We start from the raw sequence: 14000 nt of genomic DNA, 5'->3' as shown, positions 1-14000 counted from the left end.
CTTAAAGTCAATTTTTTTTTTAAAAAACAAACAAACATAAATAGTACTCAGATTATATGACCAGAAAACAGTTTACTTCGAACGCAGTAAACTTGACAGAAAAGTTTCTCTTTTGTGGATTTTAAGCAGATTCTTTTAAAAGGATCGTATATTCGCAGTACACATCGGAAAAAGCAAAACTTTCATAAGTTTCAATATGTTATTATAAAAAATTAATATTACTAAAACAAATCTTAATTTTGAAGTCATAGTCACTTTCCTTAACATAATAATGTCACCTTACATGCATTGTATTGGTCAAAATCTGACCGTTACTGTCGATCTGATCGACATCCCGTCCAAGCGGCAAGACAGCGAAAGAAGACATGTTTTATTCTAAATCTCGTACTCATAATACTCGTCAAGTCAGAAAAGACGACGTTTAGGGGACGACAAATGCGGACGTAGTATAAAAGAGCATCAAACCAAGTACATAGCAAATATTCCATAACTTTATATAGGGGGGCTGGGGTAGAAGAAGAGGGCAATCTCCAAGAAAATATGTAAAAGTCTCTCCTCCATTGATTAAGAAGAGCCACAATGAAAAGTATCAATAAGATTGGTTATCTTTATCTCATCTTATGCATTATTTTTTCAATTAGTTTACAGATCTGGAATTTATTATGTTTAACTAAGATTTACCCCTTCATTCTCTTTAATTGATTTATTCAAAAAGGTTCCAATTTCTTTTGAGTCAAACAATTTGGCGCCGTCTGTGGGGATTTCTTAGTGAAATTTCCTAGTCTATTCCAGATCAAGAATCGGAAACACGATTACCCACCGAAAAGAGCGCTAAGGCAAAGCCCAACCCACGCAGGGCAAACGCACAACATAGAAGGAGAAAGAGAGATGAATACGGTCACCGAATTTAGAAACCATAGCCCTATCAACCATTGAACGCCAGGCAAAACGAGCAACGTTATAAATCCACCCTCATTCAGCGGCTCATCGGATCGGGGTAAGGAAAATATCATTTTGACTCACCTTCTGCTCTTTGCTCAAATAGGAACAGAAGCGCTGCGCAGGCGAGCGAGCAAAGAAATACCTCAACCGGAGAATGTGAAACTACTACAAAACAGCCGAAATATCGCCCACCAATGACATCTCCAGACCGGAAAGCGAAAAGATTAGACAAGGAAACTCCAATGTATACATGAAACGGACATGAGCAAAACAACAACGTTTCATACTCTCTGATATTACACTCTCCAATGCGAACAAAATTAAGCGAACCAAGACTCCCCTAGAGGATACCTGATTCTCCAAAAAACTGGGAATGACGACGGTTAATATTTCGACAAGTTCGAAATAACACCCTAAAGGCCAAGGGTCGTCGCCAAAAAGAAGAGTTCGACCTCGTTCGAACAACGACGGGTTAATATTTCGACGAAAGTTTGAAATAACACCTTTAAGGCCAAGGGCCTTCTCCAAAGAGAAGAGTTCGACCTCAATCGAACGACGACGGTTAACATTTCGACAAGTTCGAAATAACACCTTAAAGGCCAAAGGCCTTCGCCAAAGAGAAGAGTTCTACCTCAATCGGACAACGACGGTTAACATTTCGACAAGTTCGAAATAACACCCTAAAGGCCAAGGGCCTTCGTCAAAGAAAAGAGTTCGACCTCAATCGAACGTCGATAGTTAATATTTTGACAAGTTCGAAATAACACCCTAAAGGCCAAGGGCCTTCGCCAAAGAAAAGAGTTCGACCTCAATCGAACGACGACGGTTAATATTTCGACAAGTTCAAAATAACACCCAAAAGGCCAAGGGCCATCGCCAAAAGAGATGAGTTCGACCTCGATCGAACAACAACGTGCTAATACTTTGACAAATGTTCGAAATCACACCCTTAAGGCCAAAAGCCATCCCCGAAGAGGAAATTCGAAACATTCCTAAGGCCAAGGGCCATCATAAAAGAGAAAGTGAAAAGAAAGACTGGGACTCACGACGGGATAATGCTTCGATAGTCCGAAAGTAACATCCCTACGACTAAGGTCGTTAAAAAAAAAGAGTTCGATATTATTCGGACCATGATGGGATGGCATCTCGACACACGTTCGAAAATACCGTCCCACCAGCGAAAGCCGACATCAAGACCCCATTCAATTCGAATGGCACTAGATTCCCAAAGAGTAGGGAACTCGCCATGCGGCAATCTACTTCACATCGAAGTCGTGAAAAGAGAAACGGAGAAAAAGTACATAGGGCATATAACAACAAAAAATTCCTCTTTATACTAAGTCACTGCGCAAACAGTCGCAGATTACATACGGCTTGAACCAACAGTCTAAAAAAAGAGAAGATAAACAACGACAACAAACAAAAAAAAGGAAGAGAAACAACGACAACAAACAAAAAAGGGGACAGAAAATGGACAAAAACAACAATTCTTTCACTCGACGCCATCATCGCCACCCTCTTCACCACCATCTCTAGGAAGTCTTCCCTCACCATCCGCGCCCTCATCAGCTTCCGGCGTCGCGGAGTCATATCCACTATTAACACGAGCCTCTCGTGCCTTCGCTCGTGCTCCTTCATATGCAACCTCGGTAATATTGCCTGCCTCCCACAAACTCTTATATATATCCTGCTGGGCTTCAGCATAAACCCAAAGCTCGTGCAAGTGGCGGGGAACAACGGCGGAAGAAGACTCAATTTGAGCCAACACATTTTCGGCCTCCAGAGCGGCAACCCGATCTCCCAAGATCGATGCTTCTCGGTCGATCTCACCAATGTGTTCCTCAAGCCTCGCCTCCATTAGCGTGGTCGTTGCCTTCTCCGATTCCTGCTCAGATTGGAGGACGCATATATTGTTTTCCAAGGCCGCCGCCCTTGCCGAAGACCAGGCACTTTCGATACTCTCCAACCTGACAACCTTTCTCTCTAACTCAGCCAATTTTTCCATCGACTCCGCGCTCATCGCCTCGACTCGGATAAGGTTCTGATCCATCTCGAACTGCATTGACCTCAGTCTCCCCTGAAGATAGTCACACTCTACGACTACCCCCTTACCTAACTCAAGCTCTTCATCCTTCGCACGAAGTTGCTCCTCGAGCATACTATTTTTGCGAATGGCTTCCATCAATTGCTGGTCTCTCTTCTCGAATTCCTCTTCAAGGGATCGAGCACAAGGATTCTCCCTCAACCGCTCGTGCATCTCACGGCACTTATTGCAATAGCGCCGATATTTCTCCAATGCCTTCAGGAAAATCTTAGGCTGAATGTCAGCCCTACGAGCGCTCTCAATCTCCAACATGTACGTCTGAAAAACGAAAAGACGCGTCAAGATCATATTATCTCGAAAAATAAAAGAAACATGAAAGAAAGGTGAAATGTACGCTCAAGCCCATAGCGGCCACTTTATGCATCAAGTCGATATCAGGAACATTTCGAAGAGCCTCGTTCTCGGCAGCGGAGCACAAAATATCGAACTGCGGCATCAAATCCTCCGTGTCCCCCAGGAGATTAATATCCGATGAGATCTCAAGAATACGGGGCCTCCCGCATGAACCACCGAGTGGGTAAGACCCTCTTCAAACATCCTAACATCATCAGGATCGAGGTCCGACTCGGATTCATAGTCATCGACCACGACGCCCTTTCCTCTTTCAGCAGCCGAGGAGGAAGCACGACCAGGTATGGAGGATGAAGGCCCGTCCGAAACCACAGCGGCGGCCTAAAAAATCTGGCCCCCCATCACGGCAGGCTGCTGATCAACTACAGTGGTAGGAATCTTCATCGATGGGGCAGATACAACGGATGGCTCCGTCTCTACAGGCGGAGTGGTATCAACCCCCGCCCTAGATCCCGTCAAGGGAGAGTCTTCTTCCAGATGTATTACGGTCGGAGGTGTTGTCCCGAACTCCACTTGCCGCCTCTTGGACGACCCCTCTCCTTCTTTAGAATGGGGAGATTCACCCGTCAGATGAGTGGCACGGGTCGGAGCCTGAGTTTGAGGAGTGGCCTCCGGAGGTATAACCACAACTGTAGACTCAACTGAAGTAGCCGTCGACGAAGATCGTCAGCAAACACTGCAGCAGGGCGATGCAGGCTGATGAAAAGCTAATGGAGGAGCCCTCGCTCTCCGCACTCTCCCTGACATCGACAAACATCACATAAGAAACCAAGTAAAAAGAGAGGAAAATAACAAACAGAAACGACATCTCACCTATAAGGGCATACGTCCATATTTTTCATAAAAAACCGACCATGTGCGGACCCCTACCATTTGAGGAAGGATGGAACTCACCCACTCACGGATACCTTCGACAGATGGAGGGGGCAGTTTCGCAGCTACGGAAACATAATAGGGTTTAATACTACAACAAAAAACGGTCGGGCATCTCTCCGACTAAAAACATAAAAACTTACGCGCAAAGTTTCACTTCTCAGGGAACCCCATAAGATCCGTCACAAGGTGCTCGATCCGCACATAAAAGTAATTCTCGTAGAAGCAACGGTTAGCCCTATCATCCATCTTCAACACCAGACTCTTCGATCCCCGCTCGTGCCGCGAATAAGCTGAGGGGAGAAGATATTGAGTATGTGCTCCAAAGTGATCTCACGACCGGCGAGCTCCGCAAGCTTGATCAACATAAGGAACAATTTATACAGGTACGACAAAAGTTGAGCGGGGCATACCTCATAAAAGCGGCAGAAATGTACCACCAGGAGAAGAAGAGGAAGCGTGTACCCAATAAGAAAGGGGTAGGCGTAGAGCACGCAGTACCCGGGGTGGTCAAAATGGACTATGTCGTCCCTTACCGCCGGCCGCATTTCATCGTAACAGGGAATTCCCCACCTAACTTTCAATTCTGCGATTTTCTCCTCTTTTATAACAGAGGGAACAGGTTCCGGCTCCTCCCCGGCGGGACTGCAGAAGTCGGTCCATGCTTTCCCGAGATGAGGAAAGATCTAGACGATCGACGGTACATCTTCATCCTCTACCACTTTTACTCCTCTGGTGGCTAGAACATCATTTTCCGGCGCCGAAATTATGACAGGGAGGTCAGCGCGAGAAGAATCACCAGCCATTGTGTCAATTTGGTAAAGCAAAAAGATAAAGAAAAGGAAGGATGAAAGTTTTCAGTTAATTGGGGACAAGTAAAAATTTGAAATATCGGGAAGAAAGTATATTCACAAAGTTCTTTCAAGCAAAGGGTAAGGAAGTGTATCAATCGAATGATGTATATTCCTTATATTTATAAGAGACATAAATCCCCCGCACACGAAACCCAAGAGTCGCTAACCGAATTTGATAGGGCACCGAACGTTTCAATTTCCTGGGAACATATGTCATAATGGCGGCAGCCACGAACAACGTTTCAATTCAAACGACATTTCGATTCCGAAATAGCCGCAACGGTCCAAGGATATCAAAAGAGTGTTGTCACCTCGTTCGAGTCTAAGGATCATACCCAAGGGGTAGGTAGTCATATTTCTCAGATATGTAGTAATCATAATCCGTCCGCCTGGCCCGATAGGGGACGACCCCGACAGAAGGAGGGACTAACTATATTGATCGAAATCTGACCGCTACGGTCGATCTGATCGACATCCCGTCCAAGCGGCGAGGCAGCGAAAGACGACATGTTTTATTCTAAATCTCGTACTCATAATACCCGTCAAGTCAGAAAAGACGACGTCTAGGAGAAGACAAAGGCGGACGTAGTATGAAAGAGTATCAAACCAAATAAGTAGCATAGATTCCATAACTATATATAGGGGGCTGGGGGTTGAAGAAAGAGGGCAATCTCCAAGAAAATATGTAAAAGTCTCTCCTCCATTGATTAAGAGGAGCCATAATGAAAAGTATCAATAAGATTGGTTACCTTCATCTCATCTTATGCATTATTTTTCCAATTAGTTTACAGATCTAGAATTTATTATGTTTAACTAAGATTTACCCCTTCATTCTCTTTAATTGATTTATTCAAAAAGGTTCCAATATCGTTTGAGTCAAACATGCATGACAAAGAATTCAAAAAATTTCAATTTAATGGCTTTTTATATGCATGGCTTCCCCGGACCCTACGTATAGCGAAAACTTAGTGCACTGAGCTGCTTTTTTACGTTGACTCGATTCATTTTTTGGTGCAGTGATTAGGTAAAAAAAGTGACCCCAAAAAAAATCAAATGGTGATTACGCTTTAATTTTAAGTTAAATATTGTAAAATTCATCATAAATTAGTTAGTTTTATACTGTCCTCATTACTATATAACCTTTCATCTATATATTGACTCGGGACACATAATGTGAGTAAATTTATACAGACAACTTTTTGAAAAAAAAAACACCTACGTAGTTAGGGGCGGATGCATGACACCGCTTCGCCCGCAAAAATATTAAATGTTTATACTAATATTCTGTAAAATAAAGCAATATCTAATAATGATACTGGTTATTCCTTGCAAAGAGTACTTCTTGGTCCATTGGTCAAGCTCATATTTAGGCTTGTAAGGCCTTGGTTCAAGGTTGGACCTCAACATTCTATTTATTTTTATCTTTCAACGAGTATTTTTGTTAAAAATTTGAGGCAAAAGAAATTTGAACATACACTTCCCTTTATAATAATATTCAATTAAATTATTGGGCCAAGACTTTCAACTTATGGGAAAATGATAGGAGTATTAGATAATACTTATTTATTATTTATTTAAATACAACATCGCTTACAAAAAATTCTGCATACGCTCCAGTATATAGTGAATATTCATGGGAGTTTAACTTTAAGCAAGTTGATACGAATACATGGAAAATTTAGGAGTTTTGACACAGTTACCCACAAGAACAAAACTATTTACCCTTGTTTACCCATTTGTTTTTCTACCCATAAACTAATTACATTTCCTATCCATGCTAGGTTTTGTAGGGAATTTTTTCTTTATTCTCCAATTCTTTTTTTATTTCTATGCTTCTTCTTTTTTCCTCCTTTTCTTTATTCTCGTTTTCTTCTTATTTTTTTCTTTTTTCCTATTCTAATTTCATTTAACTTTTTTTTTAATATTCCTTTTCTCTTCATAATCTAATTTTATTTACTATTTTCACTATTTTTTATTATTCTATTTTTTATATTATTATTAAAAAATAAATAAATTGTGTACCAATTAAATGTAGCTAATACAACCAAAAAAATATTAACTAACATATGATACCAATATAGTATATAGCTATACCAACCGGATATACAATTGTACGCAAAGAGTTAAAAAAATTAATTCAGTTATTAAACTGAAATAATATCAGTTGTCAATAAAAATTTCAAAAAATTCTAAAAGGATCTAATTGTAAGAGTATACCGTTACATTATATATCATACTATAATATTATTATTTTTTTTTATATAACATACTATAATATTTTTATTTTATTTCTTTTGCATTTTTAATTTGCCTCTCACGCTGGGTAAAAGCTTAAAGCAAATTAAAAGGAAAAAGGCAAGTGAATTTACGGGTAATAAGTATACTATTATAGTATATTGTATATTATTACAGCATATTGTTACAGTATATTGCATATTATTATAGTATGCTATAACAATATATTGTATACTATAATAGTATACTGTTGCAATATAACTATATACTCCTACAGTATGTTGTATACTGTAGCGATATACTGTTAGGTAACTGTGTTTGCAGTATAGCGGTATACTGTAGCTGTGTTCTTCTTCGATTTTCAACTGAAAATTTCAATCTCAATCACCTCAAATCAGCTCCAAATGCTATCAAATTTTAGTATGAACTTCCAGAAGATACTATAAACAATATTTAACAGCACCCACTTTGAATCAAACAAGAAATCTTCTAAAATAAAATTGAGCTTCAAGTCCAACAATGATGGATATTCAAATACACACAAAAATTTAGATCTGGAAAGCTTACTCGATGATACTATAAGCAATATTTTAGAGCACCACATTGAATCAAACAATAACTCTTCAAAAAAACTATTTTCTTCCTTAAAACTTTACTGTAACATATAAATTGAAAGTAAATACTATTGAAAAAAGAGATAGAGACATAGGGGGGTTGAAAGTGGGCGAGAAGTTGAACTAATGTTTTCGGAATGGGGTTTTGACACGGTTGGGGAGTTGAGCAAATAATTGGAGGAAGGTAAAATGAGGAGGAAGAAGAAGAGGAACATAATAAAGGCGGGTAAATAGTTTGGGGCGCATGAGTAGGAGTAGTAAATAGTTTGAGCTTGAGTATTAAAGGATAAATAGTTTAAAATTAATGGGTATAAAGTGAGATTTTTTCAAAAATTTAGGTTTAGTAACTGGCAAACATCCCAACTTTACGCTTGAAATTGTTTTTTATTTTAATCAAACCCGTGCATCAATTATTACCTAAGAAAAGCAACCTAAATAGAGAACAGGAAAAGTAAGAAAATAAAAGAAAAGGATATGAAGATAACTTAAAGTTTAGCTCCCGTTTGACCATAGATTTTGGCTTTAGATTTAAAAATAAAAAATAAAAAAATATTGTTTGTTTATGAAATATGATCATATTTTGGGAAAAAAAAATTTCAAAAATTTTCGTATTCCCAAAAACTGATTGGGTGAAAATATTTCTTCCACTCACAAAACATCAACTTTTCTTCAAATAATTTACATGTCCAAACACAACTTCAACTTTCAAAAAATATTTTTCAACACAACTTCAAAAACTCTTTTTTCAAGTTTCAATTAAATCTATGTCCAAATGCTATCTTAAACTATAGTATTATTTATGAGTGGTATTAATTCCTCGAACCAAATTTGATGTTACGAAACTATATTAATTGTGTTCTACAAATTAAATCGACAAAGTTTGTTTTAAGTGTTAATTTTAATTTTTTCCCCTTCAATTTTGTATAACAAAACTTAGGGCTGTACAAATGAAACCGATAAACCGCACCAACCCGATAATCAGAGTCAAATCGAGAAAAAAAATCCGACTATGGTTTGGTTTGATTTGGTTTGATGTTGGAAAAAAACCCGACCATATTTGGTTTGGTGTGATTTTAACTAAAAAAAGTCAAACCGAAACCAAACCAACCCGACATTATATGTATAGAAGTTTTAAATATATTTAATACATAAAAATATTTATTATAGTGTAGTTTATAAATATTTCTTAAGTTTTTTCATAGTTTTATCTTTTCACGTATTATTTCAAGCTTGGACTAATAATTTTTAGATGCTCCAATAAGGTTTATAGTTCATAAATATTAGTAACTCAAATAAATCCTAAACCAATATCCAATAATATTAATGCTAATAAAAGACATTTAATTCAATTATACTTTGAATGAAAATAGTGTTAGATATCTTTGGATGTATGCATTTAGTTATTTAGTACCACTCTATTTTACTAAAAAAACTCTGGTGAAGTGGTAAACAGGATTCAAAAATTGCTTTAACTCATTAGCTCAAATTTCAATTATGACATTCTACTTCTTTTTAAATCCCCTTGTATAATTTTCTGGCCACTAATTTTGAGAACCAGAGTAAACATGTAATACAGGGGCATTTGTATCTATATCCGCTTTTGGGGTCACGTTTTAACTTGTGCCCGTTTTGCAAAAAAATTGCAAGCATACTCACTTTTTCGCGTAACTTCAGCATACGGGGCTGAAGTAGCAAAGACAATCACACAAAACTTCAGCATTCTAGTAGACGGGACTGAAGTAGCAAGTGTGCTGAAGTTTTTGTTTGTAATTGCTGAACTTAAGCATAGTAGCTAAAGTTTTGTTCTCTATTTGCTGAAGTTTTTGTTTGTAATTGCTGATGTTTTTGTTTTTGTAACTGGTGAACTTCAGCTCTAGAGCTGAAGTTTTTGTTTTTGTAACTGGCGAACTTCAGCTCTAGAGCTGAAGTTTTTATTTTGTAACTGGCGAACTTCAGCTTTAGAGCTGAAGTTTTTGTTTTGTAACTGTCGAACTTCAGCTCTAGAGCTGAAGTTTTTGTTTGTAACTGAACAAATTCAAAGGGACTCTTCCACTATATTTGGGAACCACTCTTCCTAATTTGTGCTACATAGCCATATCTGAAAATTCTTTTTCAGGACCACTTCCTATTTCATTATCAAATTTATCAAATCTTGAGTATCTTTTCGTTGATAACAACAGCCTTACAGGTCAAGTTCCTAATTTGGAGAAATTGTATAAGCTTAATCATTTAAGCATATCCAACAACCTCCTAGGAAGCGGAGGATATGATGACCTAAGCGGAGGATATCTCGTCCTTAACAAATGCCACTAATCTTAAAGAATTAGGTTTGAATGATAATAACTTTGGAGGGGTGATTCCTGAATCAATGAAAAATCTCTCAACTTTGAATTAGGATTGAGGGCGGATATAACTTTGAGGAGGAGAAGGAGTAGGAGAAAGGGGGCTGAAATTGTTTAAAAAGTGGGTACAAGTTAAAACTTTTTAAAAAATGGGTATAAGTTAAATGGGGGCGACCAAATAGGGTGCCGCGTGCAATTTTTACGTAATACAGCTTGAGAATTATTCAACTCTGTCAACTCTGTTTGAGAGACTCTTATATGGCACGTAGCACGTAGAAATGACACAAGGTAGCCAATCTAACATGTAGCTATTTAAGAATTAGCTAGTGCGTCCTAAATTTAAGTTTTTTAGTTCTAAATTTCGGGACAAAAATGTCCTAAATTGCCCTGAAGTTAAAATTTTTAGTTTAAAATTTCAGGACAAAATACGCGATGGCTAATATCTAAATGGCATCCATGAAAATAGCTATCTGTGCACTTGCCCCGCAGGTAGAAATGACACCACGTTGGGCTTTGCCCCATTCTTCACACAACTCAAAATCTAATGACTTGCACTTGATATATACTAGTACAATCAAACCTCTATATAACAATCGTTCACTATAAAAATCAAGTTTTTTTCAGAATCGATTTTATGTTAAATTATAATATATGTCCTCTATAATAACACCTCTATAATAATACTTCACTATATGTCCTCTGATGGTAAGCAACCTCCACTTCCAACCAAGAAGTTGTGAGTTCGAGTCACTCCAAGAGCAAGGTGGGGAGTTCTTGGAGGGAAGGATGCCGAGGGTCTATTTGGAAACAACCTCTCTACCCCATGGTAGGGGTAAGGTCTGCGTACACACTATCCTCTCCAGACCCCACTAGTGGGATTATACTAGGTTGTTGTTGTTGCTGTATAGCAGTAAAAAAATTACTCACAAATATATTGTGATTATTGAATTAACAATTTGTTGAAAGTTAAACTATGAAAAGTATTTTACAATGAAAGCAACAATTAATTGGACAACTTTACAGAATTTGTTAAGCTAATTAAAGAAATAGATACTGATCTTCTAAATTGCTCCTGATTCAGTTCTTCAAACCCTGTAAAAAGAAGTTCCAATGAGTTAATAGCTCGAAAAGTAGTAATCCCTCCATCTCATTTTGATATAAGGGTGTTTGACTAATTAATTGTTTACATTGATAGAAACTATAGGCTTTCTTGCATTTATCCATCTTTAGCGGGCGTTTGGGCATAAGAATTGTAAAATTTCGGGAAAAAATGAACTTTTTCCCCAAATGCAACGGTATTTGAAAATTAAAGTAGTATTTGGACATGAATATAATTTTGAGTTGTTTTTGAATTTTTGTGAGTGATCTGAAGTGAAAATTTTGAAAAATATCTTTTTGGAGTTTTTAGAGCCCGTTTGGACATAAGAATTTTTGTCACTTTTTTTTTCCGAAAAATTTTCACTTTTTTTTCGAAATCAGTGTTTGGCCATAAAATTTTCAATTCTCACTTGAAGATGAATTTTGGAATTTTTCGAAAATTTGAAAAACTCCAAAAAGCCGTTTTTCCAAATTTTCACTCAGATCACTCACAAAACTTCAAAAGTAATCCAAAATTATATTCATGTCCAAACACAACTCTAATTTTCAAATACCATTTTCACTTGAAATTTTTTTTCACTTTTTTTGCAATTTTACGGTTCTTATGTCCAAACGCCCACTTAAATTTTCGAAATATTCTGAAATTCATCTTCAAGTGAAAATCGAAAATTTCATGGCCAAACACTGATTTCGAAAAAAAGTGAAAAAGATTTCGGAAAAAAGGAATCTTTTTTATGGCAAAACGGGCCCTTAGTTTATTGCCAAAGTTCATATTTTTAATTGATAGCACTTCTAGTTTAAGAACCTGTACCTTTAATACTTAGTAAAAGGCACATCAAGACAAATGGAGAATTGATTTAACAGAGTTTTAATAAGACTTGAATTTTCTAAGTAGTGTACCTGAATCTGAATTGTTATCCTTCTCTCTAGTGAATGAAGAGCTCCAAGCCATAATTCTGATAAATCTTCCCTAGCTGATTCGAAAATAGATTTGTCGCAATGCTCTACCTCAATGGATTTTAGAGAAGAGATGTCCCCGAAACAAGAAGGGATCTCCTTAAGATATCCGCAATTATGCAAAACCAAGCATTCAAGGTTAGGAAAGGCATCTTCGGCGACAACCCATTCTTCAAAGCAAATTATTTCTTGTAGTTTCAAGATTTTGAGCTGAAGGAACTCGCCATTGCTCACTTCCTATTCCTTATTGCTAAATTTAATGCTTTTCAGTTTGAGTACTTGAAGGTTCTGAAGCAAAGCAATCACTGATAAGTGCTGAGGACGCAGGTAAAACCATTTTAGTGTCAAGTTTTCGCGATTTGGTGCGTAGATGCAAAAGGGGATGGTTACAGTGAGAAACGTGAACTGACAGCAAATCTTCAGGGTTTCAATGTCTGTTGGAAAATTCAATACATAGTACTGAAATTTGCCAGCACCCCCATCCTCACCCTGGAATGTGCATCTCAGTTCACCCTCACCCTGGAATGTGCATCTCAGTTCACCCTCACCCTGGAATGTGCATCTCAGTTCCCGAAGATTAGGTGTTTTTCTCAAAATCAACATCCTGGACGCAAGAAAAAATGGAGCGAAAGAGTTTTCAAATCATATAGGCTCCATAACTGTGTAAAATCAGAGTTTTAAGATTCCAACAATTGGTTACGAATGATATAATTGACGGCTTCTGAGTTCGTGCAGCAAAATAGCTCATGTAAACTAGATTAGTTGGGAAAGAAGCAATAGTAGTAAACTCCAAATCCAGCACTTTTAGAAACTTGAAGCTGTAAAATATCAGGGAGATGATATCAAATGCAAGGCAATCATTGTCACACCTCCTTTTTCGCCCGCGCCGCAAGGGCGCAGAGGGGATTTTTCCAATTAAAGGACAATCGAAACTGGATTTATTTATTTAATTCAGAGTCGCCACTTGAGAGATTTATGGTGTCCCAAGTCACCGATTTAATCCCGAATCGAGGAAAAGAATGACTCTGTTAACAGTCCGCGAACCAGAAATCCGGATAAGGAATTCTGTTAACCTGGGAGAAGGTGTTAGGCATTCCCAAGTTCCGTGGTTCTAGCACGGTCGCTCCACTGTCATATTTAGCTTAAATATCTGGGTTTTTTATACGATTATGAACTTATGTGCAAATTTTAACTTTTAGCCGCTTTTATTTTTATTAATTTTTTTTTATTTTTATTTTTATTTATTATTATTTTTTTTTAAGAATGTGAACATCGTTCAAAAACATGTCTTTGGGTTGCGTCACATGAAATGCACTCGCAATCCGGAACACATTTTTATTCAATGTTTTGGGATTTGGATTTGGGTCACATGAAATGCACACCCGGGTTTAAGAAGGTATGATTATTAAAATGCGTGCCTAAAACGACTAGCGCATGGTTATTTTTGAAAAGAAAAACCGTGAATTTCGCTAAGCAACCGATTCCGAGTTCTAAGTAATTAATACATACATTTGTGAGGGCCCCACAATCTATACGTTTTACTAGGCGAAGCTCATCTCATTTTTTTTTTAAATGGACAATCCTAAAATGACTACATTTTTTCTATTAAAATTAGTCTTCTAAAATAAAG

This window comes from Nicotiana tabacum, chromosome 20 (genome assembly GCF_000715075.1).
Source record: "Nicotiana tabacum cultivar K326 chromosome 20, ASM71507v2, whole genome shotgun sequence".
Taxonomy (NCBI): Eukaryota; Viridiplantae; Streptophyta; class Magnoliopsida; order Solanales; family Solanaceae; genus Nicotiana; species Nicotiana tabacum.
This window is presented reverse-complemented; position numbering follows the sequence as displayed.